The 26,784-nt window shown below is 43.8% G+C and overlaps 1 protein-coding gene across 4 annotated transcripts in view; it reads right to left on the reverse strand.

Moving 5' to 3' along the window:
* aff2 (AF4/FMR2 family, member 2) overlaps positions 1–26,784 on the reverse strand; it is a 711,233-nt gene that overhangs the window by 648,259 nt on the left and 36,190 nt on the right. The window contains exon 1 of one of the 4 annotated variants that reach the window (XM_063061152.1): positions 18,670–19,822. The exons of the other annotated variants lie outside the window; for them this stretch is intronic. The gene's annotated coding sequence lies outside the window, so the exon portion shown is untranslated. Of the gene's footprint in view, positions 1–18,669; positions 19,823–26,784 lie in introns of those variants that run through there. 4 annotated transcript variants of the gene reach the window in all.

Here is a 26,784-nt window from a genome sequence, read left to right on the forward strand (position 1 = left end):
ACGCTGGAAGAAGTCAGCAGCCAGGCAGCCCTCAAGGGTCTCGGCCCGAAACATCAACTGTACTGTTTTCCATAGATGCTGCCTGGCCTGCTGCATTCCTCCAACACTCTGTGTGTGTGTGTGTTGCTTGGATCTCCTGCATCTGCAGATTTTCTCTTGTTTCACTTGTCAGGAGAAAGGTGAGACCAGGTGAGGAGGAAGGAGGGTAGAGAGGGAGGTGGAATGAAGTAGGAACCTGGGAAGGGTTAGGTGAAGAAGATCAAGGGCTCTCCTATCAAATAACCTCCTCCCTCCTCCCATCTTCTGATTCCCTTCTCACCCCTTCTCTTCTCAACTACCCATCCCCTCCTTCTGTTTCTCCTCCTCCTTCCCTTTCTCCCATGCTCCACTTTCCTCTCCTATCAAATTTCTTCTTCTTCAGCCTTTTACCTTTTCCACCTATCCCCTCCCAGCTTCTCATCCCATCCTCCCTCCCCCACCCATCTTCCCCCTTACTTGGCTTCACCTATCACCTGCCAGCTTGTACTCTTTCCCCCCACCTCCACCTCGTTTCATTGTTTCTTCCCCTTTCTTTTCCAGTCCTGATGAAGGATGTCAGCCCGAAATGTCGACTCTTTACTCTTCTCCATAGGTGCGGCCTGACCTGCTGAGATTCTCCATCGTTTCTTGTGTGTGTTGATCTGAATCTTTCATTCTGCTCCTCTTCACCAATGCTGCCAAATTTTTGGAATGTTTCCAAAATTTCCCTGCTTTTATTGCCTGAATCTAGATGGACCAAAAGGTGGGAACATAGGAACAGAAGGGAACCATTCATCTCCACAGATATGTTCCACCAACAGACTGCACTACACTGGATATAATCAGTAACTCTTTAGTGCTGTAGTATTTAATACAATTTAAATCTCACCAACACAGTTTCAATACAAGGATAAGCTGAGTGAGCTAGGGCTTTTCTCTCTGGAACAAAGAAGGATGAGAGGTAACTTGATAGATGTATACAACATGATCGCATGAATAGTCAGAGACTTTCTCAAAGACAAAAATGGCTGATAACAGGGGGCATAATGTTAAGGTGATTCAAGGAAAATATAGAAGGAGATGTCAGAGGAAAGTTCTTTACACGCAGTGTGGTGGTGCATGGACTGTCCTGCCAGGTGTGGTGTAGAGGCAGATATACAAGGGACATTTAAGAGACTCTTAGACAGGCAGATGGATGATAGAAAAATAGAGGGCTAATTGTGAGGGAGGGGTTAGATTGATCTTACAGCAAGTTAACAGGTCAGCAGAACATTATGGGCTGAAGGGCCTGTACTGCAGGATAATGTTCCATGTTCTAGGTTCTATGACACAACGTTTGGTATCTGCATTATACATTCAAACCATATTTGCTGTGAAGGTATGCTCACAGACTGCTACCGTGAATGGAATGGTTCTAATTTTAAGATCCTGTCACCTTATTGTCAGGCACCTCCTAGCTAATAGGATTCACCTGTCGCTCATTCCAGGCTCATCACCTGCAGCCTATTTAGCCCCCGTTCTCGTGCATTTTCTTGTTCACTCATCAATCCAGCCAGCCTCAATCAATTGCTCCTCACTTTCACTCTCCCAGTCTAAAGTTTACCTTGTTGCCTTTTGTCTTCATTTTCTGTTCTCTCTTGTTCGGTGGCCCCTCGTGGCTTGTTAGTTTGTAATCTATTATTAAAGTTATCATTTACACTGAACTGTCTTCCCTTCTCTGCTTTCAGGTCAAGCCTCCTTTACAATATCTGACACTTATTATGGATTCCCAATGTTCATACAAGATAGGAAAGGAAGTCCATTGCCAGACATCTCATAGAGACTTAACCATGACTGGGCGTGGTGAAAAGGATGCAGACACAACAATCCAGAAAAGTGGCCCCAAATGATAGGTGCTTTACAGAATCCAGAGCAAACTCCAACCAGCTGCCAACTCAAGAACCAGCTGCTACTGTAAAGCTAAAGCTTACTCGCCAACTGCACCAGAGAGCATCTAGCTGCAGGTGACGTACAACCTAATCCCACCAATCCATAACATCACAGCAGAGGGGGGAAAAAAGTCAAGATTAATTTGTGAAATAAAATAATACTCTTTGGAACTGCATTAGTTGATCAAATAGGACAGATAAAATAGCAATTAATTTGGAAATGGAAAATTATCACAGAATAATATTTCCTCTGAAGTATTCTGCACAGACTTATAAAGGTCGCTACACTAGTATAGCATTATACACGATACAAAGATAAATATTCTGGTGACTCAGCCACTTTTTCCTTTCTTACATCAACCCTGAATATTTAATTCTGAGATGATTTGCATAATTATATTACTCCACGCTCAATAATTTTTAATCCACAGTATTTCAGGATAAACCATACTGATGTTACTGGAAAAGACTACAGACTGTTGATTGATTATATTTTTATGTGGTATAACACAAATAGAATTTCATGGTTTCTTTTGATTTTAAAACTGTGATGATTCTATCATATTAATTTCAAACTGCACTTCATATGTGAGAGGCAAGGTGGAACATTGTCATTAGAAGCCCTGTAGGAAGGGTAAGATTACAGGAAGCCTGAGGTTTACAGCATATATCAAAACTGCAGGAAATCTGATTAAAGCATAAAACCTAAGCTTGCAATTGGTACAGTCTGCCCTTATCAAGTGAATACACCCAACAAAATTCACATTTTGCTGTAGTAAGCACTCTCAGCAGTGCCTATGTGGATAACCCTCTCTCAACTCCGAGACAGGGGGTCGTGAGTTCAAAGGGTTTCTCCAGACACTGGGGTACTATCTCAAGTGTCGCAGCTGTGGCCATTTCGAGAACTCAGCTTGACCTTCCCAGGTTGCACCTGAACGTCCTAAAACAATACCACCAAAGATCCTTGCAAAGGATTTTGAGGATTAGTTGGAAGGACAATCGCACTAACACTAGCGCATTGGAGGAGGCCAACATAAACAGCATCTCCAACATGACAAAGCAACTCCAACTCCGATGGATAGGTCATGAGATGCCTCACCGACGTTTCCCCAAACAGATCCTTTACTTCCAGATGAAGGAAGGTCAACTCTGCCATCGACAGTCCCAAGCTCATCTGCAAAAGGAGGAGGGTTGGGCTAGCTACCTCATCCCGCAAAAACCCAGAGCTACAGAAATGCCAACAGAAGCTCTGAAGTCTTCATTCCCTAGGAAAGGAAGGATCTTTGCCTAGAAGTGGAGGGAAAGTAGAAGCCACAGGACTGATCAGCTTTTGGCCCAGGACAGGAGACCCTGGTGAGCTGCTGTCGGCGGCCTATGACCCAGTAGGGGTGATGGGCTTAAGAAGAAGAAGGATGATCAGCGAACCCCTGGTGGACAAAAGAAACACTTCAAAAGTAATATCAAAATCAGCCTGAAGAAATTCAACGTTACATCTAAAAACTGGGAAGACACTCCACTCAATAGATACACCTGGAGGAAATCTGTTCAAGAGGGAGCTGTGCTACATGAGAAAAACCTCCTATGTGCCGCAGAGAACAAGCAGTAGCTGCAAAAGGAAAGACTGAACAACCAAAAAACCCAACCACTAACCACAGCCACTCTTGCCCATACTGCACCAGAATATCCGGATCTCTGATCAGCCTCTACAACCACTTGAGAATCTAGCAATAGATACCCCCTAGGAGAACATCATACTTGACTTGAGTGATTGCAAAAAATAACAAGAGGTTGCATCCAACTGTTTCATTGTTGTTCCTCCTAATATTTCTGATTCAACTGAGACCAAAATCAGGCAATTTGACATAAATTGGTGCAAATCTCCTCCTTTCCCTCCACTGGGCAACTAATGCCGTGAGGCCAATAGATCTTGTCTTTAGGCACTTGGTGGCATATGAAACCAAGAGTGACAGTTATCTGTCACACGCACTTCCCCTGGATTTGTTTCTGTGAAGTCCCGAGGCCATGGACCTCCAAGTAATTTTCATTCACAAGAAAAATGCTAGTGTCCAGAGATAAATGGATGGCACAGTAGTGCAGAGTTTAGTACAAAGCTTTACAGTACCAGATGCAAGATTCAATTCCCACGGCAATCTGTACATTCTCCCCGCAACCCCTCCAGTGGCCTCAGTTTCATCCCACATTTGGAAGATGTACAGGTTAGGATTACTAAATTCTGCGCATGACATCTTGGTGCCAGAAGTTTAGCGACACTTGCAGACTGTCCAGCACAATCCTCGCTGATTTAAATTGATTCGGTACAAACGACGCATTGCACTGTATGTTTGATGTACGTGCAACAAATAAAGCTAATCTTATCTTATCTTATCTTATAAACTCTATCATCAAGTCTCCATTACAACAGATACTGGACAGTTATGGCCTGCTTGGATCATCCTGAAGTCAAATAGAGGATTATTTCATTAATACACGGCCACAGTACCAAGAGTCAGTTAAAACCCAGTCAGCACCATCACAACATAGAGCATACAATATAAAAAATGAAACCCAGAACATAGTACATGAGTCATGGAAGTGTGGGACTTTCTGCTTCTATGTCTCCTACCCAAAGGTAGGTGTGAGAAGGTGGCGTGGCCTAGCAGGGGATCTTTGATAATGGAGGCAACATCTCTTGTAGATATGGCTTTCCTCCAGCTAAAGTTCCAAGTTAATTTATTATCAAAGTACATACATGCCATCATATACAACCCTGTGATTCATCTCCTTGCTGGCAATCACAGCTAACACATGAAACACAATAGAATCAATGAAAGACCACATCCAGCAAGGGAGACAACCAGTGTGTGAAAGACAACAAACTGTGCAAATACAAAAAGAAAGAAAAAAAAGAAATAATATTACTAACAAATACAGTAAATAAGCAATAACTATCGAGAACATGAGATAAAGAGTCATTGAAAGTGAGTCCATTGGTTGTGAGAACAGTTCAGTGATAAATCAAGTGAAACTGAGTGAAGTTACCCCCTTTTGGTTCAAGAACCTGATGGCTGAGGTGTAATAACTGTTCCTGAATCTGGTGGTGTGAGTCCTGAGGCTCCCGTACCTTCTACATGGTGGCAGCAGTGAGAAGAGAGCATGGCATAGATGGTGGGGTTCTCTGATGATGGATGCTGCCTTCTGCGACAACATTCCATGTAGATGCACTCAGTGGTGGGGTTGACTTAATACGTGATGGTCTGGGCCATATCTACTACTTTCTGTAGGTAAAAACAGTTACTCCACTGTTACAAATACAAGAAAATCTGCAGATGCTGGAAATCCAAGCATCAATTTCTCGAACTTCCGATAATTACACCACCTCCCCTTCCCCTTCAATATTCCCCATTCCTATTTCCACCTCTCACCCCCTCAAGTGCTCCCAAGTTTCCTACCTGAGCTAATCTTAATTGCTTGCATTTGGCACATAAACCTTTCTTACGCACTTGCTCTTCCGAATTCTTTTGAACATTGCAGTTTTATTTGCCTCTATCACTTCTTTTAGCAATTTATTCCATATACCCACCAACCTCTGTGTGGAAAAGCCGCCCCTTGGGTCCCTTCTCTTTCTTCCATGGTCTTCTTTCCTCTCCGAACAGATTATCACCCCTCCAGTCCTTTATCTCCTTCATTAATCAGCTTCCCAGCTCTTTGTCTCACTCATCCCCCTCTCTCCTACCACCTAGCACTTTTTCCTCCCCTCATCCCACCTTCTTATCCTGACTTCTCATCTTTTTTTCCAGTCCTGATGATGGGTCTTAGCCCGAAACAGCTCTTTCCCACAGATGCTGCCTGACTACTGAGTTTCTCCAGAATTTTGTGTGTGTTGCTCGACCGTTCTTCTAATTTCCTCCAATTTCTCAAAGACGGGCAGGATGGAAGGTCGGTTGGCATCTGTAAATTAACCCCTAGTCTAGGTGGACGGTGGAATCAGTGAGAGTGGGTGGGTGGAAAGTAGAGGGAAATTTGTGGAGAATAAAATGGGATGGAGGGCATAATTTTAAGGTGATCGTAGGAAAGTATAGGGGGGCATATCAGAGAGTGATGGGATGGGTGTGTGGAACAACTGCTAGAGGTGATGGTAGAGGCTGATACATTAGGGACATCTCAGAGACTCTTAGACAGGCACCATGGATGATAAAAAAGCGGAGGGCTATGTAGAATGAAAGGGTTGGATTGATTTTAAAGTAGGTTAAGCATTGGCACAACATTTTGGGCTGAAGGGCCTGTATCATACTGTATTGTTCTATGTTCCATCAGAATCAGATTTAATGTCATCGGCACATATTCTAAGTGTAAAGAAGAGAGATTCTGCTGATGCTGGAAATCCAGAGTAAAACACACAAATTGCTGGAGGTACCCAAGATCAGGTGGCAGCTTTGGGGACGAATAATGAGTTGACGTTCCAAGCCAAGACCCTGACGAATGACCTACTAAGTTCCTTAAGCATTTTGTGTGTGGTACTCAGAATTAGTCCAAATGGGTGTTTAATAGTCAGTTGGACTCAGTGAGCCCAATGTATTTCTTTATCTTTCCTTAAAAATTAGCTTTATTTGTCACATGTACATCGAAACATACAGTGAAATGCGTCATTAATGACAAAGACCATCACTGAGCTTGTGCTGGGGCAGCCCGCAAGTGTCACCATGCCTCCGGTGCAAACATAGCAAGCCCACAACTTACTAACCCTGACCCATACATCTTTGGAATGCGGGAAGAAACATAGAAACATAGAAAATAGGTGCAGAAGTAGGCTATTCGGCCCTTCGAGCCTGCACCGCCATTCAGTATGATCATGGCTGATCATCCAACTCAGAACCCTGCACCAGCTTTCCCTCCATACCCCCTGATCCCTTTAGCCACAAGGGCCATATCTAACTCCCTCTTAAATATAGCCAATGAACTAGCCTCAACTGTTTCCTGTGGCAGAGAATTCCACAGATTCACCACTCTCTGTGTGAAGAAGTTTTTCCTAATCTCGGTCCTAAAAGGCTTCCCCTTTATCCTCAAACTGTGACCCTTCGTTCTAGACTTCCCCAACATCGGGAACAATCTTCCTGCATCTAGCCTGTCCAATCCCTTTAGGATTTTATAAGTTTCAATAAGATCCCCCCTCAATCTTCTAAATTCCAATGAGTATAAGCCTAGTCGATCGAGTCTTTCATCATATGAAAGTCCTGCCATCCCAGGAATCAATCTGGTGAACCTTCTTTGCACTCCCTCTATGGCAAGAATGTCTTTCCTCAGATTAGGGGACCAAAACTGCACACAATACTCCAGGTGTGGTCTCACCAAGGCCTTGTACAACTGCAGTAGTACCTCCCTGCTCCTGTACTCGAATCCTCTTGCTATGAATGCTAGCATACCATTCGCCTTTTTCACCACCTGCTGTACCTGCATGAGGAGATACTGGAGCATCAGGCTAAAACCCACAGAGTCACAGGAAAAATGTACAAACTCTTCAGGCACAGTAGCACAAGAGATTCTGCAGATGCTGGAAATCCAGGGAAACACACAGAATTCTGGATGAACTCAGATGGTCAGGCAGCACCAATGGACAGGAAAGAACAATCGATGTTTTGGGCCAAGACTATATGTCCTCATGAAGAGTCTTGGTTCCAAGCGTCAACTGTTCATTCCTCTCCATTGACACTACCTGATCTGCTAAGTTCCTCCAGCATTTTGTGCCTGTTACTCTTACAGACCATGGCAGAAATTAAACTCTGATCACTAGCACTGTAAATAACATTCCCTCTATCACTTTTTTTCCACAGCTGTGCAGTTCTGAGCAGGGAATTTTTACAAGTCCTGAAAACTGCGTGGCAATTTTTTTTACGTAACATGCATATTATGAATATTTAGAATGAAAATTGATAAGTCACATACTTTTGATTTTATTTATTAATTGGAAGGTATAATTAAATGCAGTACAACAAAGAAAATCTTTCACGTTTTGTAAACTTCCACTTACTGTGCAGCCATGCACCGGCGTAGCTTAGAGGGAACAGTGACTGTAGAGCGTTATTCTACAGTGCTACCCACAAGTTTTCACACATACAGGTACAAGAAGGAACGCTAATTTGTGAGCATGCACTTGAGAGGCCCAGCAGGACTGGAGAGCTGCAAACTAGACTCGGAGTGTAAATTCTCAATGTGTGGAACAGCACACGGCGCTTGATAGATGCAACTAACCCAGAGTGACGGTCAGCACTGACAACACGCATTAAGGCCTTTAATCTGAAAAGCAGGCAAATTCATGGCTACAAAAAAAAATAGGCCAGCATTTGATCAAATTTGCAATGGTAATGAAGTCAGATTTTATTGAAAGTGCCTCCCAAGAGACATGCCTGCACATTTGACAAGGAAAAATTGCAGGCCATAAAAAATAGGGAGATCACTTTGCAACTGAGGATGGATGAATACTTCAAGTGATTACAAACACCGTTTATTAACGAGTGGAAGAAATCATTATTGATTTCCACATGTAAGCATAAAGAAATTCCATGAAGTGAAGCACTCACAAAGAAATATAACCAGAGAAGTCCGGTTCTAGTTGTGTTACCCTCGTTCGTCAAATTATAATTTCAACCACAGAGTTTCCTTGATAACAATGCCCCCACTAACATCATTTTCAAATTTCTCCGGGCTCTCACAAGATTTACAAGATGCTGCCAAGACTCGAGGGACAGAGTTACAGAGAAAGTTTGGACAGGCTGGACTTTCCCGTGACCACGTGGGTTTCCTCTGGGTGCTACGGTTTCCTCCCACAGTCCAAAGATGTACCAAATAATAGGTGAACTGTTCATTGTAAATTGTCTTGTGGTTAGACTAGAATTAAATCAGGGGACTGCTGGGCAGTACAGCTTGAAGAGGCAGAAGGACTGATTCCACTTTGTATCTCGATAAATACATAAGTTATTCCTTGGGGCGTCGGAGACTGAGGGGTGAGCTAATGGAGGTGTACTGAGTCATAAAGCACTATAGTACAGAAACATGCCATTCGGAGCACTTTGTGTAAAGTCTTGAAGGCAAAGATTGGGTGGAATCCATACAGTCTTTTTCCCAGGGTTGGGGAATCAAGAACAAGAAGTCACAGGTTTAAGGTGAGGGGGGTAAGATTTAATACCAACTTGAAGAGCAACTACTTTACACAGAGGTTGGTACAGAGGGCAGCACGGCAGCGTAGTGGTTAACTCAACACTTTACAATACCAGTGACCCAGGTTAAATTCCTACTGCAGTCTGTAAAGAGTTTCTGCGTTCTCCCCATGACTGCGAGGGTGTCCTGTGATTAGGTTAGGGTTAACTCAAGGATTGCTGGGTGTTGTGGCTCAAAGGGCTGGAAGGGCCTATTCTGCAGTGCATGTCAATCAACAAATAAAAAATAAATATATTGAAGTTGCGTATTGGTGAGACCTAATGTGGAGTATTGTGTGCAATTTTGGTCACCTATTTACAAGAGATGTGTCAATAAGATTGAAAGGGTACTGAGAAAATTCACATGGATATTACCAGGACCTGAAGTCCTGAGTTATAGGAAATGACTGAATAGGTTAGAACTTTATTCCTGAGAGCGTAGAAGATTGAGGTGAGATTTGATAGAGGTACACAAAATTAAGAGGGTAAGGACAGGGTAAATGCAAGCAGGCTTTTTCTACTGAGGTTGGATGAGATAAGAACGAGAGGTACATGTATGGTAGGGGGATGGAAGGGAAATGAAGGGCTATGGTCCAGGTGCAGATTGATGGGACGAGCGATTCAGAGTCAAGGAAAACTGCAGCATAGAAACGGGACATTCGATCCATCCAGTATGTGCCAAACCAATTGGTCCCAGTATGGGACCAATGCCTGGTCCCACATCAACCTGCACCTGGACCATAGCCCTTCTGTCCATGCACCTATCCGAATTTCTCTTAAATGTTGAAACTGAAGTCACATCCACCACTTGTTCATTCCACACTCTCACAATCCTCTGAGTAAAGACGTTTTCCCTCAGGTTCCCCTTAAGCACTTCAGCTTTCACCCAAAACCCATGACCTCTGGTTCTAGTCTCACCCAACTTCAGTGGAAAAAGTCTGCTTGCATTTACCCTATCTATACCCCTCATAATTTTGTATACCTCTATCAAGTCTCTTAATCTTCCACATTCCAAGGAATAAAGACCTAACCTATTCAATCTTTTCTCATAACTCAATTCCTCCAGTCCCGGCAACATCCTTGTACATTTTCTCTGTGGATTAATATTTTAGCACAGACTAGATGGGCTGAAGGGCCTACTTCTGTGCTGTATTGTTTTACTACTTTATGACTCCCTATTGAAATGAGATATCAGAGAAAGTGTTAGGGATGGGTACAAAAAGTGCTTTCAAAAGATAGTTGGACAAGAATATGGATAGGAATGGTTTAGAGGGATACGGACAAAACATGAGCAATTGGGATGAGCTTGTGCAGGGCATCTTGGTCAGCATGGATTAGATGGGCTGAATGGCTTGTTTCCATGTTCTGTGATCCTATGACTAGGACCTCATGAATCTAATACTCACCCCTCCCAACTTCTCCATGAACCTCCACCCTACATCAGCATCAGGTTTATTATCACTGGCATGTGTCGTTAAATTCAAACAACAGGAATTCTGCAGATGCTGGAAATTCAAGCTGAGCTCATTGACTTTATTAACTTTGCCTCCAACTTTCACCCTGCCCTCAATTTTACCTGGTCCATTTCCGACACCTCCCTCCCCTTTCTAGATTTTTCTGTCTCCATCTCTGGAGACAGCTTATCCACTGATGTCTACTATAAGCCTACTGACTCTCACAGCTATCTGGACTATTCCTCTTCTCACCCTGTCCCTTGCAAAAATGCCATCCCCTTCTCGCAATTCCTCCGTCTCCGCCGCATCTGCTCTCAGGATGAGGCTTTTCATTCCAGGACGAGGGAGATGTCCTCCTTTTTTAAAGAAAGGAGCTTCCCTTCCTCCACCATCAACTCTGCTCTCAAACGCTTCTCCCCTGTTTCACGTACATCTGCTCTCACTCCATCCTCCCGCCACCCCACTAGGAATAGGGTTCCCCTGGTCCTCATCTACCACCCCACCAGCCTCCGGGTCCAACATATTATTCTCCGTAACTTCCACCACCTCCAACGCGATCCCACCACTAAGCACATCTTTTCCTCCCCCCCCTCTCTCTGCATTCTGCAGGGATCGCTCCCTATGCGACTCCCTTGTCCATTCGTCCCCCCCATCCCTCCCCACTGATCTTCCTCCTGGCACTTATCCGTGTAAGCGGAACAAGTGCTATACATGCCCTTACACTTCCTCCCTTACCTCCATTCAGGGCCCCAGATAGTCCTTCCAGGTGAGGCAACACTTCACTGTGAGTCGGCTGGGGTGATATACTGCGTCCGGTGCTCCCGATGTGGCCTTCTATATATTGGAGAGACCCGACGCAGACTGGAAGACTGCTTTGCTGAACACTTACGCTCTGTCCGCCAGAGAAAGCAGGATCTCCCAGTGGCCACACATTTTAATTCCACATTCTATTCCCATTCTGACATGTCTATGCACGACCTCCTCTACTGTAAAGATGAAGCCACACTCAGTTTGGAGGAACAACACCTTATATTCCGTCTGGGTAGCCTCCAACCTGATGGCATGAACATTGACTTCTCTAACTTCCGCTAATGCCCCACCTCCCTCTCGTACCCCATCCGTTATTTATTTATATACACACATTCTTTCTCTCACTCTCCTTTTTCTCCCTCTGTCCCTCTGACTATACCCCTTGCCCATCCTCTGGTTCCCCCCCCCGTCTTTCTCCCCGGACCTCCTGTCCCATGATCCTCTCGTATCCCCTTTTGCCAATCACCTGTCCAGCTCTTGGCTCCATCCCTCCCCCTCCTGTCTTCTCCTATCATTTTGGATCTCCCCTCCCCCTCCCACTTTCAAATCTCTTACTAACTCTTCCTTCAGTTAGTCCTGACGGAGGGTCTTGGCCTGAAACGTCGACTGTACCTCTTCCTATAGATGCTGCCTGGCCTGCTGCGTTCACCAGCAACTTTGATGTGTGTCATTAAATTTGTTAACTTAGCAGCAGTAGTTCAATGCAATACATAACACAGAAGAAGAAAAAATAAATACAGAATTAAATAAATAACAGTATATGTATATTGAATAGATTAAAGATCATGCAAAAAATAATAATTATATATATTTAAAAAGTGAGGTAGTGTTCACGGGTTCAATATCCATTTAGGAATCAGATGGCAGAGGGAAAGAAGCTGCTCCTGAATCATTGAATGTGTGCCTTCAGGCTTCTGTACTTCATACCTAGTGGTGACAATGAGAAAAGGGCATGCTCTGGGTGTTGGAGGTCCTTAATGGACCATTCCTTGAAGATGTCCTGGGTACTTTGTAGGCTAATACCCAAGATGGAACCGACTAAATTTACGACCCTGTGCAGCTCCTTTCGGTCCTTTGCAGTAGACCCCTCCACCCCACCCCATACCAGAAACATCATCCTGGCCAATCCTCCTCAGAATCTTATCTGCTTCAAAGAGATCCTTTCTCCATCACCTAAACTGCAAAGATTATTGCCCCTGCGTTCTACATAAGTCAACTCTTTACCTGAGGAATTTACCTAATTAATGCATACATTGATACAAAGTTACATGGCATCAGTGAGACCACAGATGGAGCTGATGTTTAAGGAAGATGACACAGTGTGCAGTGATTAGCACAGTACTATTCCAGCACCAGCTACCCAGATTTAATTCCCACCACTATCCGTAAGGATTTTGTATGTTCTCCCCATGACTACGTGGGTTTCCCCCAGCTGCTCTGGTTTCCTCCTAAGCTCCAAAGACACATGGGTTAGTAGGTTAATTAGACACATGTGAGGGCTTGCTGGACCAGAAGATCTTGTAACCATGATGTATCTCTAAATAAAATAAAGGAGATTTTTACCAATCATGTACAATGGGAAAGTGTTCATTAGGTAAATTCCTCAGGTAAAGGGTTTGACTTATGTAGAACGCAGAGGCAATAATCTTTGCAGTTTAGATGATGGAGAAGGGATCTCATTGAAGCAAATAAGATTCTGAGGAGCATTGGCCAGGATGATGTTTCTGATGTATCGAAACAAGGCTTTCCTGTCAGAAAGTTAGAGTTGAAGAGAGATTTCTTTCCACAGATAGTCCATGCTATTTGGAATTGACTACCCACAGAATGGTGAAATCAGTCATTGATTAGAATCCATGTATTTAAGGATGAGATTGGCGCATATTTGAATATAAGGGAGGTTAGAGGTATGGGGAAAGAAAATGAGAGAAGTGTTAAGTCCAAGATTGAATCTTACTGAATGGTGGAGCAGTTTCAATTGATGGAACTAAAGCAAAATGGAGGGAGAGATGGGTTAGATTGACTTTGGAGTAGGTTAAAGGTTCTGCACATCATCATGTGCCGAAGGCCCCGTACTGCGCTGTAATGTACTATAGTCTATGAGCATAGAACATAGAGGGGCGGAAAAGAATGAAAAGCCTCATTAAAACCTGCCAAATATTGAAAGACCCAGAGTGGATGTGGAGTAGATGTGTCCAATAGTGGGGGAGTCTAGGACCAGAGGGTACATACTCACAATAGAAGGATGCCCCTTTAGACTAGAGATGAGGAGGAATTTATTTAGACAAAGGTTGGTCAATCTGTAGAATTAATTGCCACAGATGGCTGTGGAGGCCAAGACATTGGGTATATTTAAAGCAGAGGTTGATAGGTTCTTGATTAGACCACAAGACGATAAGACATAGGAGCAGAATTAGGCCATTTGGCCCACTGAGTCTGTTCCACCATTCAATCATGGCTGCTCCTTTTCTCTCCTCCTCAGCCCCACTCCCTGGCCTTCTCCCCATAATCTTTGATGCTGTGGCTAATCAAGAACCTATCAATCTCTGCCTTATGTACACCCAATGACCTGGCCTTTACAGCTGCCTGTGGTAACCAATTCCACAAATTCACCATACTCTGGCTAAAGAAATTTCTCCGCATCTCTGTTTTAAACGGACGTCCCCCTATTCTGAGTCTGTGTCCTAGACTCCCCCGCCATGGGAAACATCCTTTTCACACCTAGATTGTCTAGGCCTTCCAATATTCAAAAGGTTTCAGTGAGACCCCCCCATCATCTTTCTGACTTCTAGCGAGTACAGGCCCAGGGCCATCAAACATTCCCCATAAGATAACCCTTTAATTTCCAGAGTCATCCTTTTAAACCTCCTCTGAACCCTCTCCAATGCACATCTTTTCTTAGATGAGGAGCCCAAACAAGTTGAGAAAACTCAAGGGAAGGCCTCGCCAGCGCCTTATAAAGCCTCAGCATCACATCCCTGCTCTTATATTCTAGACCTGTTGAAATGAATGCTAACATTACATTTGCCTTCCTCACCACCAACTCAACCTGCAAATTAATCTTTAGGCTGTTCTGCACAAGGACTCTCAAGTCCCTTTGCATCTCAGATTTTTGGATTCCCGCCCCCCCCCCCATTTAGAAAATAGTCTACATATTTATTATTTATTCCTTCTACCAAAGTGCATGACCATGCATTTTCCAACATTGTATTTCATTTGCCACTCTCTTACCCACTCTCCCCAAATCTGTCTAAGTCCTTCTGCAGCCACCCTGTCTCCTCAACACTACCCGTCCCTCCACCAATCTTCATATCATCTGCAAACTTGGCCACAAAGCCATCTACTCCATCGTCAAAATCATTGATATACAGCATAAAAAGAAGTGGTCCCAACACTGACCCCTCCAGAACACCACTAGTCACTGGCAGTCAACCAGAAAAGGATCCTTTTATTCCCACTCACTGCCTTCTACCAATCAGCCAATGCTCTAACCATGCTTGCAACTTTCCTGTAGTACCATGGGCCCTTAACTTGGTAAGCAGCCTCATATGTGGCACCTTGTCAACGGCCTTCTGAAAATCCAAATATAAAACATCCACTACATCCCCTTTATCTATCCCATTTGTAATCTCCTCAAAGAATTCCAAACGGTTTGTCAGGCAAGGTTTTCCCATAAGGAAACCATGCTGACTTTGTCCTATCTTGTCCTGTGTCACCAAGTACTCCATAACCTCATGCTTGACAATTGACTCCAACATCTTCCCAACCGCCGAGGTCAGGCTAACTGGTCTACTATTTCCTTTCTGCTGCCTCCATCCTTTAGTAAGGGCATCAAAGGCTACGGAGAGAAGGCAGGAGAATGGGGTTGAGAGGGATAATGAATTAGCCATGATAGAATGATTCAATGGGTCAAATGACCTAATTCTGCTCCTGTCTTCTGGTCTTCTATGGAACCTGAGGATGTATGAGAAGGAGAATTGGAAAATCTCAGAGAAATGCTTCTGTGACATCTCTAGTCTCTTCCAATTCTCCTTTTACCATCCACGTGCACCTTTCTGCACCCCTTTCCAGGGCAATCAGAAATACTCCAAAGTGGTCCAACGAGTTGTACAGCTGTAACACGATGTCCCAACTCAAAGCTCTGATCGATGAAGGCAAGAGTGCCAACTGCCTTCTTCACCATCCTGCCTCCCTATATGTCCCTATATGTCCTGATGAAGAGTCTTGGCCTGAAATGTCAACTGTTTATTCCCCTCCATATATGCTGCCTGACCTGCTGAGTTCCTCCAGCATTTTGAGTGAGGATTTCCAGCATCTGCAGAATTTCTTGTGTTTATGTCCCGATGTCTCCTGATCTCACCCACCCCAGGGACAACTTACAGCTGGCAGTTAATCTACTATCACACCTTTGGGACACAGGAGGAAACTCAAGCAGCCAGGGGAAGGGGTGGGGGTGGGACTTGCAAGGTTACAAAGTCCGCACAAAAAGAACTCAAACTTGGGATACAGCCAGAGTCTCTGGAACCATGCCACACCACTTACCGCATAACAGTGCTGCCCCCAGTCCTCCCTGATCAAAAAAATTATTTTCCTTCCCATCTGAGTGACCAATATCAGCACTGAAGTTTGTGTAAGCAACTGTTACCTACAACACAGGTGTCCCGAGCAGCACTGCAGCTACTGCAATGCTATTACAGCTCGGGGCATCAGAGTTCGCAGTTCAGCCTGGCCACCTCTGTGAGGGTTTTGCAGGTCTTCCTCATGAAATGGTTGCAATATAGGGCTAAATCGGGGGTTGCTGGGCGGCACAGTTTGAAGGGCCGGAAGGGCCTATTCTGTGTTGTATCTTTAAATAAACAAACAAACAAATAAATAAGTACTTAGCTTCTGCCTGAAGTGATCTCTGCGTCGGTTATTGAGCCATTCAGCTGCTTCTGAAAGCGTACGGCAAGTCAGTGCCCTTCAGACCACAGGGCAGAGGATACACAGAAAGACCTCCGTGGTTGAAAGGCTAATCTTAGAAAGACACTCACACTTTCAGGGTTGTGAAATTTTCCATTTCCTGCAGCAACTCTACTGCTACTATGAGAAGCACAGTGTGTAGTGAATGCAATTTCTGCAAAATTATGTTCAGATGTCACAGGAGTGTTTCACAAAGTAGGCCTCAAACACAGAATCAGAACAGAACCGGAATCAGGTATATTATCGCTGACACATGGTGGGAAATCTGCTGTTTAGTGGCAGCAGCAAAGTGCAATTCATCATATACAGTATGCTATAAATTATAATGAGAACTAAATAGTGCAAAAGGAGAACAAAAATACTGAGGTAGTATTCATGGATTCATTGTCCATTCAGAAATCTGATGGCGGCGGGGAAGAAGCTGTTGCTAAAATGTTGAATATTTGTCTCCAAGGCTCCTGTGCCTCCTCCCTGATGGTAGTAATAGGAAGAGAGCATGTCCAGGGTGATGGGGGTCGTCAGTGATCAATGCCACCTTTCTGATGCATTGCCTTTTTAAGATGTCCTTGATGGTGAAGAGGTTAGTCCCTGTGTGGTAGTTTGCTGAGTTTACAACCCTGTTAGTTACCTGCTTGCTTCAGGTGGAGCTACAAGACCTCAGGAAAACCGTTCCATTGCACAACTGATGAGATATTAATTTATACTTCTCTGTTTAAAAATACAGCACGATAACACGTCCTTTCAGTTCATAGAATCTGCTCCACCCAGTTAATTTAATCAAATCCCAATTACACCCATGTAACCAATTAACTTACTAACTTGTAGGTTTTCAGAATGCAGGAGGAAATCGGAGCACCCAGAGGAAACCCATGTGGTCAAGGGGAGAATGTACAAACTCCTTATAGACAGCGGAGGAATTGAACTCATGTTGCTGGCACTGTGGAGTGCTACCGTGCCACTCCATAGGATGTAATACGCAGTCCAGAAGGAAACTAGGAGAGCAAAAAGGGGGGCAAGAAATATCAGCTGTAGAACCAGATAAAGGAGAGTTATAGAAGATTCTACAGCCACATTAATAGCCGAAGGGTAACTAAAGAGAGAGTCATCATCATGTGCCATGTTGTATCACGTGGGCGTTCACGGTCTTGACCATGACCGTTCTTGGCAATTTTTTCCACAAAGGTGGTTTGCTCTTTTCTTTTGGGCAGTGTCTTCAGAAGGCAGTTGACGTTCACCATTATCAATACTCTTTAGAGATTGTCTGCCTGGTGACAGTAATCACATAACCAGGACTTGTGATATGTACCAGCTGCTCATATGACCACCCATCACCTTTTCCCATGGCTTCATGTGACCTTGTCAGGGGAGGGGAGGGACTAAGCAGCTGCTACTCCTTGCCCCAGGGTGACCTGCAGGCTACCAGAGGGAAGGAGCTTCTTACACCTCCTTTGGTAGAGACGTATCTCCACTCCGCCACCCAAAGGAGAGAGTAGGTCCCCTTTAATGATCGGGATGGTATCAAGTGAATCAGAAATTCATGCTGGGGGAAAGCATGTGCTTCAGCTCAACTCATGCATGCCAGTCAGGTGGTCTGTCTGAGCTAGACAATCCAATCCAAGAAGTGGACACAAGAACTCTAGAAGGCGGTATCCATCATGAGGGAACCTCACCATCCAGGACACACCCTCTTTTCAAAACTACCACCAGAGAGGAGGTACAGGAGCTTAAAGACCCACACTCAATGATTCAGAAACTTCTTCCCCTCCGCCATCAAATGTCTAAATGGGCCACAAACCCATCAGTACAACCTTGCTACTCCTCTTCTCAATACTTATTTATTTCATTTCATATTGTAACTTTTTACACCTTGCACTGCACTGCAGCCATAAAACAACAAATTTTATGAAATTTCTCAGTGATAATAGACTTAATTTCAATTCCACATTGGGTTGCCACGGTAGCATTGCAGTTTGCACAATACTATTAGAGCTCAGGGTAGCAGAATTTGGAGTTGACCTTTCCAATGGCATCTCTAAGAAGTTTGTACCCTCTTCCTGTAATCATGTGGGTTTCCTTCCAGGTGCTCTGGTTTCCTACCATCATCCGAGGACGTACCAGTTAGTAGGTTAATTGGTCATTGCAATTTGTCCTGTGATTAGTCTAGCGTTAAACAGATGGTTGCTGGGTGGTGCTACTCAATGGGCCGGAAGGACCTGTTCCACACTGTAATCTCTAAATACATAAACTTAGAATTAATGTTAAAATTCAGAAACACCCCTGTAGTACTCTGTTTGTAAATGCTCTCAGTACCTCTGGGCCTTTCGATGGGACTAAGCCAAGAAATTACTTGGGCCGCATGCTTCAATGATGAAACGTTAAGTTTACTGCTGGCAGTGTTCTTTGGAAGACTCTTAATGAGCTCTTCCTATAATACTCAGCGATCTGTTGAAACAGTATTTTAAAATAAATGGGTTAATAAGACCACTGAAACACCAGACAATGGAAATGCACGCAGCGTTTACACGATAAGATAACACACAGTAATCAGGAACTTACAGCAAACATAAACGATTCTTATCTTCTCTAATTGTTTGTTGTACCTGGACAAATTCTCTGAAGTTGCTGCCTTTTGATCGAGGGTGAATCCGCTGGGAATTTATTACCTGATATACTACAATCAAAACACACTGGACAAGATAAATGTTTAGCACTTTGCAACCTGTCAAGCCCGGGGTTAAAACCTCTGGTGCTCCTCAGTTACCTGATTGACTGACTGCACAGGTTGATACGGTGGTAAAAGAAGGCAAGTGGTATATGAACTTTATTAGACAAAGCACTAAGTTCACAGGCCTCTACTTTCTTTGAAGTTTGCATAGATTCAGCATGTCATCGAAAACTTTAATATATAGCTGCACAGTAGACGGTATTCTAACTGGTTGTATCACCTGGTATAGAAAGACCAATGCCCAGGAATGGGAAAAGACACAAATGTTGGATACAGCCCAGTCCATAACAGGCAAAGCCACCTCCACCATTGAGCATATTTGCAAGGGCGCTAACACAAGAAAGCACCATCAATGACCCTTACCATCTGGGACACGCTCTCTTCTTGCTGCTGCCATCAGGAAGGAGGTACAGGAGCCTTAGGTCACACCACCAGGCCGAGGAACAGTTACTACCCTAGAAACATCAGGGTCCTGAACCATTGTGGATAACTTCGCTCACCTCATCTCTGAACTGACTCCACAACCTATTGACTCACTTTCAAGTTCATTATCTCAGTACTTTTTTTTGCAGTTTGCCTTCGTTTGCACATTGGCTGTTTGTCAGTCTCTTTTTATGTATAGATTTTCATAAATTCTATTGTATCGCTTTATTTTCTTGTAAAATACCTGCAAGAAAATGAATCTCAAGATAGTATATAGTAGTCATAGTCATACTTTATTGATCCTGGGGAAACTGGTTTTCGTTACAGTTGCACCATAAATAATAAATAGTAATAGAACCATAATAATTAAATAGTAATATGTAAATTATGCCAGTAAATTATGAAATAAGTCCAGGACCAGCCTATTGGCTCAGGGTGTCTGACCCTCCAAGGGAGGAGTTGTAAAGTTTGATGGCCACAGGCAGGAATGACTTCCTATGACGCTCTGTGCTGCATCTCGGTGGAATGAGTCTCTGGCTGAATGTACTCCTGTGTCCAACCAGTACATTATGTAGTGGATGGGAGACATTGTCCAAGATGGCATGCAACTTGGACAGCATCCTCTTTTCAGACACCACCGTGAGAGAGTCCAGTTCCATCCCCACAACATCACTGGCCTTACGGATGAGTTTGTTGATTCTGTTGGTGTCTGCTACCCTCAGCCTGCTGCCCCAGCACACAACAGCAAACACGATCGCACTGGCCACCACAGACTCGTAGAACATCCTCAGCATCGCCCGACAGATGTTAAAGGACCTCAGTCTCCTCAGGAAATAGAGACGGCTCTGACCCTTCTTGTAGACAGCCTCAGTGATCTTTGACCAGTCCAGTTTATTGTCAATCCGTATCAGTATATGTACTTGGATAATAAATTTACTTTGACTTTGACAGTTACGTTGGAACTTTATAAAACTCTGGTTAGGTTGCATCTGAAGAACTGCATTTAATTCTGGTCACCCCATTACTGGGGAGGTGTAGAGACTCTGGGAGGCTGCAGAATAGGTCCATCACAATGCTAGCACAGGAACATGCAGATACTGGGAACCCAGAACAACAAGCTGCTGGAGGATCTCTGCAGGACTTCAGTGGAACTGAACGTAGTGTAGTGGTTAGCATAATGTTTTACAGTGCCAGCTGTGAGATCAGGATTCAATTCCCACTGCAGTCTGGAAGGAGTCTGTATATTCTTTCCCTGACTGCACAGTTTATTTTGGGTGTCCAGTTTCACCTCACATTCCATACCAGTTAGGGTTAGAGAGTCGGGGCATGCTATGCTGATGCCAGAAGCCTTGGTGACTGTTGCAATGCTGCCCAGCGCAATCTTGCCGATTTGATTTGATGCAAATGACACATTTCATACAATCTTTCGATGTACATGTAACAAGTTTTTAAACTCTTTAAAAATCTCTTTAATAAGGGTCTTGACCCAAAATGGGAACTGTCCACTTCCCTCCATAGATGATTTACCAGGATGTTACCTGGATTTAGAGGGCAGGATCTACAAGGAGAGGTTGGACTATCTAGGGTTGCTAATGTTTGCTGACCATAGCTCCACCTTCAGTAATAAAATTCCAAGCAATCTCATCTCCAAATTCCTAGACCTAAGACTCAACACCTCCCTTTATATCTAGACCTTTGGTTTCCTCACTGACAGATTGTAATCACTAAGGAGGTTAGCACCACCTCTGCCATGAACACTATCATGGTTTGCAGTGCGACCTGGTCTGCACTGAGCTGAAAAATGGCTGATGGAATTTAATGCAGACAAGTGTGAGGTGTTGCACTTTGATAGTACCAACCAGGTTAGGTCTGACACAATGAATGATAGGCATTGAGGAATGCGGCAGAACAAATGGATCTGGGAATACAGGTCTATAATTCATTGAACGTGGCAACACAAGTTGATAGGGTCATAAGGTAAGCTTTTGGCACATTGGCCTTCATAAATCAAAGTATTGAGTACAGGAGATGGGATACTACGTTGAAGTTGTTTAACACATTGGTGAGGCCTAATTTGGAGTATTGTCTGCAGTTTTGGTCACCTCCTACAGGAAAGATGTAAATAAAGTTGAAACAATACAGTAAAAATTTACAAGGATGTTGCTGGTCTGGAGGACCTGGGTTATATGGAAACACTGAAGAGCTTGTAACATAGAGGAGATTTGATAGAGGTAAATTATGAGGGGTATAGATAGGGTAAATGCACATGCAGGCTTTTTCCACTGAGGTTGGGTGGGACTACAACCAGAGGTCACAGGTTAAGCATGAAAGGGGAAAGGTTAAAGGGGAACAGGAGGGGAAACTTTTTCACTTAGAGGGTCATGAGAGTGTGGAATGAACTGCCAGCATGAGTGGTAATTGTGAGCTTGATTTCAATGCTTAAGAGAAGTTTGGATAGGTACATAGATGGGAGGGGTATGAAGGCTATGGTCCTGAAGCAGGTCAATGTGAGTAGGCAGCTTAAATGGCTTAGTATGGACTAGATGGACCGAAGGGCCTGTTTCTGTGCTCTGCTTTAAAATGAATCGATGACTCAAGAATTATCCTCAACACTGGTGCCTCAGAAGGCCCCTACTCTACTTTTTACACTCTGTATGGTCAGATTCTACCTTAACTTCATCTACAAGTTTGCTGAAGATAGCATCCTAATGGACCAAATTTCAAATAATGATGAGTCGGAGTACAAGAAGGCGATAGAGATCCTTGTGGCATGGTGTCATTACAACAACTCTTCTCTCAAGGTCAGCAAAGCAAACGAGTTGGTCACTGACTACAGGAAGTGAGGGCTTTGCAAACGTTAGTGTATACCACGGTTCTGAGGTCAAGAAGGTCGCAAGTTTCAAGTTCCTAGGTATGAACATCACCAAGAGTTTGTCCTGGTGCAACCACATAGGCACGATGGACAAGAAAGTTCACCAATGTTTCTGCTTCCTCGGGAGGGTCAAGAAATTTGGCACATACTCTTTGTCACTCACCAATTTTATTGATGCACAACAGGAAACATCCTGTCAAGGTGCAGCATGGCTTGGGATGGCAACTGCTCTAACCATGACCACAAGAAACTGCAGAGAGCTGCTCAGCACGCAAACCAGCCTGCCCTCTATGCACTTCTTGATGCCTGCTGAAGCAGCCAACATAATCAAAGACAACACCCACCCTAGACATTCTTTGTTCTTCCCTCGCTTATTGGGTAGAAGATATCAAAGCCTGGAAGCACATACCACTAGGCTCAAGGACAGCATCTATCTCATTGTTCTGAAGCTATTAAATTGTCCCCTAGTACGATATAATGGACTCTTGGCTTCAAAATCTATCTTGTTAAGGCCTTGCACCTTATTGACTGCCCTCCCGTAACTGTAGTACTCCATTCTGCATTTTGTTATTGTTCGACCTTCTACTACCTCAATGTACTGTTGCAATGAAATGATCTGTATAGATGGTATGCAAAACAAAGTTTTTCACTGTACCTCACTACATGTGAAAATAATAAATCAATTTTCCAATTTCTCTGGAGCAGTAAAGGCTGAGAGGAGACCTGACAAGTTTATACCATTATGAGAAGCATTTGAAACGGAAGAGAAAATTAGTAGCTCGGGTACGCTGCTCATTTGGAGGGCTGTTCACCGAGCCTGGAGGTTAGGTCCCAAACATTTCATCACCAGTCGAGGTGACATCATCAATGCGCATTTGAGTGTCGTTTCTGCTGAGCGCTCGTGCTTATATCGGTCTGACTCATTGTTCTGATTGGTTGGCTATCAAGCTGGCAGCTAGTCCCCGCTGAGTCCAGGCAACTGGGTAGCTGAGTGATCTCTGTATCCATGGTTATCAGTCGTTCAGAGCGTTGGTTCCTTGGGAGTTTGCAGCTCACCCTTCGGCCTTGATCCTGCAGTGCATAGGTTCGTAAACTGCATCCAGTTCAATATACCTGCTAATAGAGTCTTCCATTGCCTCCAAGCATCTAAGAATTCCTTTGATTTTTTATTCTGTGGTTCTGCCAGGATTTTCCCAGACTAACTTCTATCCTTCTTGGTTTTCATGTACTGAGATGGGTGATAGAAGATATGAGATGCACAGATGGAATAAAATCTAATATCTTTTTCTGCAAGATAAAAATGTCTAATACCAGAGGGCATGCATTCAATGTGAGGGGGGTTTCAACACTTCCAGTCAAGATTGCACCAGCATACAATGCTCCCTCAGTTGAAATCTTCCAGATAGCAAACAAAAAGTATCCTTTTTTTACTTCTTTTATGTCTGTTTTTCCCCTTAAGTGTGTTTCTGGGACTGTTAGAGCCTGCAAACTGAGAGAAGTTGTTTGGAGGTTGAGGTTCTATTTCTTTTGTGCGGAGAGGGGTTGTTTTTTGGCGGTGCACGTTGCTGTTCCATTTTGTATGGGGGGAGAGAGTTTTGGGGATTTAATGATTGGGGTGCAGTTCTTTTTGGTGCAGTTGGAGTTGGGTTTGAAGTTTCTCTCTGAATGACTTTCACGTTCTTTCTGTTTCGTGGCTATCTGGAGAATACAAATTTCCGAGTTGTATTTGGAGACATACTTTGATAATAAATGAACCTTTGGACTCTTGAACACATGACATGGACAATTCCTTTCCTCCCACAGATGCTCCTCAGTCTGCTGAGCTTCTCCAGCAGATGGTTTGTTGTTCCAGATTCCGGCATCTGTAGTCACTTGTATCTCCAATTTGGAAAAGTAGGAAGTGGTTATCTTTGGAAGTTTGAACTTGAAGGCAGCATACAGAGTTAATGTCAAGATTCTTAACAATGTGAAGTAATAAAGGGGTCTTGGGGTTCAAGTCAAAATTGCAGCACAAGTTGATATGCTCCTTAAGAAGGCGTATGGTATGTTAGCCTTCATTAGTCAAGTGATTGAGTTCAAGAGCCACAAGTGATGTTGCAGCTCTAAAAAGTTCTGGTTAGACCACATTTAGAGTATTGTGTTCATTTCAAGTTGCCGCATTGTAGGAAGGGTGTGTAAGCTTTAGAAGGGGTTGCAGAGGAAGTTTCCCACAATGTTCCCCGATTAGAGAGCATGTTTTATGCGGATAGGTTGAGCAAGCTAGGGCTTCTCTCTTTGGAACAAAAGAGGATGACAGGAAACTTGACAGAGACGTGTAAGATGACAAGAGGCAGAGATAGAGTGGATAGCCAGAAACTTTCTTCCAGGGCGGAAAGAGTAAATACAAGGTGGCATAAGTTTGAGCTGTGCTTGGAGGAAAGTATAGGGAGGATGTCAGAGGGGTAGATTTGTTTTTTTACAAAGAGAGTGGTGGACGTGTGGAACTCCCTGCCAGGGGTGATGGTAGAGGCAGATGCATTGGAGATATTTAGGAAACCTTTCGATAGGCATGTGGATGATAGAAGATTGGAGGGCTATGTAATGTAGGAGGGAAGGGTTAGATTGATCTTGGGGTAGGTTAAAGGGTCAGTAAAACAGTGTGGGCCAAAGGCCCTGTACTGTGCTGTAACATTTCATGTTCCATTGAAGCATTGATAAGTTATATGAAGTGTTATCTTTCTGATGGAAGACCAAGCACCTCACCCTCCAAGGTGGATTTTAAGGATTCCATTGTTGCAATTGCAAAGATTGAAGGAATTAGACCTGGTGTCATACATTATTCAACCAACAAATACGGTGATTGCTTGGTCGGTAACAAGTTGATCTATGTGTAGTTCTGCTGTGTGAAACATAGCCCGTAACAGAGACCAGACATCAAAAGTATTTCATAAGCCACCGAACACTCTGAAGCATCTTGAAGTGGTGGAAAGTGCACTTCTGTCTTAGGCACACTATCTAGATTGGAGCTTGGGGTTTGTCTTCCTGTCCTTCTGAACCAGTGACTGATGGAAGCAGAGATATGTTAGTTTCTGTCATCGCACATGCCCTGATAGACCTTTGCTTCTGCAAGTGATGATCAGTCTAAGCTCCTTATCACTCTTTACCAACACAGAGGGAAATACCCTCAAACTCATCGGTCTGACAAAATGCTGGTTACACAATAATAATGGACAAATTTGTCCCTGAATTATAGAGTCCTACAGCACACAAACGGGCCATTCAGCCTACCATTGAGAACTAGAGGTCATTGGTTAAGGGTGAAAGGCAAAATATTTAAGGGGAACTTCTTCACTCAGCTATTGGTGCAAGTGTGGTCTGAGCTGCCATCACAAGTGGTGGATGTGGCTTCGATTTCAACACTTAAGGGAAGCTTGGAAGGGTACATGGATGGGAGGGATGTGGAGGGCTATGGTCCACATGCAGGTTGATGAGACTAGGCAGAATAATAGCTTGGCATGCACTAGATGGGCTAAAGACCTGTGTCTCTGTTGTTGTTGTATGCAACATCTCCATATCTACACTGACCTATTGTACCCTTCTGGGCTAACCCCAGTTAGTAATAATTGGTCTGTAGTCTTCTAGGGCTCAGCAGTTCTATGCACATCTGTATACTTCCTAAGAATCATACACCAAAGAACAAGATCCTTTAGACCTTCAAGTACCAATTTATACTAACCCTACCCTAAGACCCATTTTATTCACCCACATTGGGGCAGCACAGTAACAGAGAGGTTAGCGCTATGATTTATAATACAGGTGACCCAGGTTCAATTCTCATTGCTGTCTGTAAGGAGTTTGTACATTCTCCCCGTGACGGCACATGCTCCCATGATCCAAAGGCATACCGGTTGGTAAGTTAATTGGTCATTATAATTGTCCTGTGATTGGACCAGGACTGAATCGTGGGGATGGCTGGGCGGTGTGACTTAGAATGCCAGAACAGCCTACTCTGCGCTGTATCTCAATAAATAAAATTAAAATAAAAATCTCAATCAATTCCTCTCAAAATCTAACACTAACCTTCACCCTAAGGGTAGCTTACAGGGGCCATTTAATCTGTCAAGCTATATTATTGGGATGTGAGAAGAAAAGAGTTGCATCAGGAGGAAACCCACGTGGTCACATGCAAATTCCACACAGACAACCACCCGAGGTCAGAATTGAACCCAGTTCTCTGGTGTTGTCAGGCAAATGTACTACTGTTCCGGTGCTGAGCTACTGGAAAATGCATGTAACACTGTTTCGTTTGGCTGCATTCATATATGGTTGAATGATAATTAAACTTGAACCTGAACTTCCTTTGCAGGATTGAGAACATTCACAACTAACGTGCGAGATAACTGACTCCATCGACCCCTCAGGCCAC

Source organism: Mobula hypostoma, chromosome 10, assembly GCF_963921235.1.
Source record: "Mobula hypostoma chromosome 10, sMobHyp1.1, whole genome shotgun sequence".
Taxonomy (NCBI): Eukaryota; Metazoa; Chordata; class Chondrichthyes; order Myliobatiformes; family Myliobatidae; genus Mobula; species Mobula hypostoma.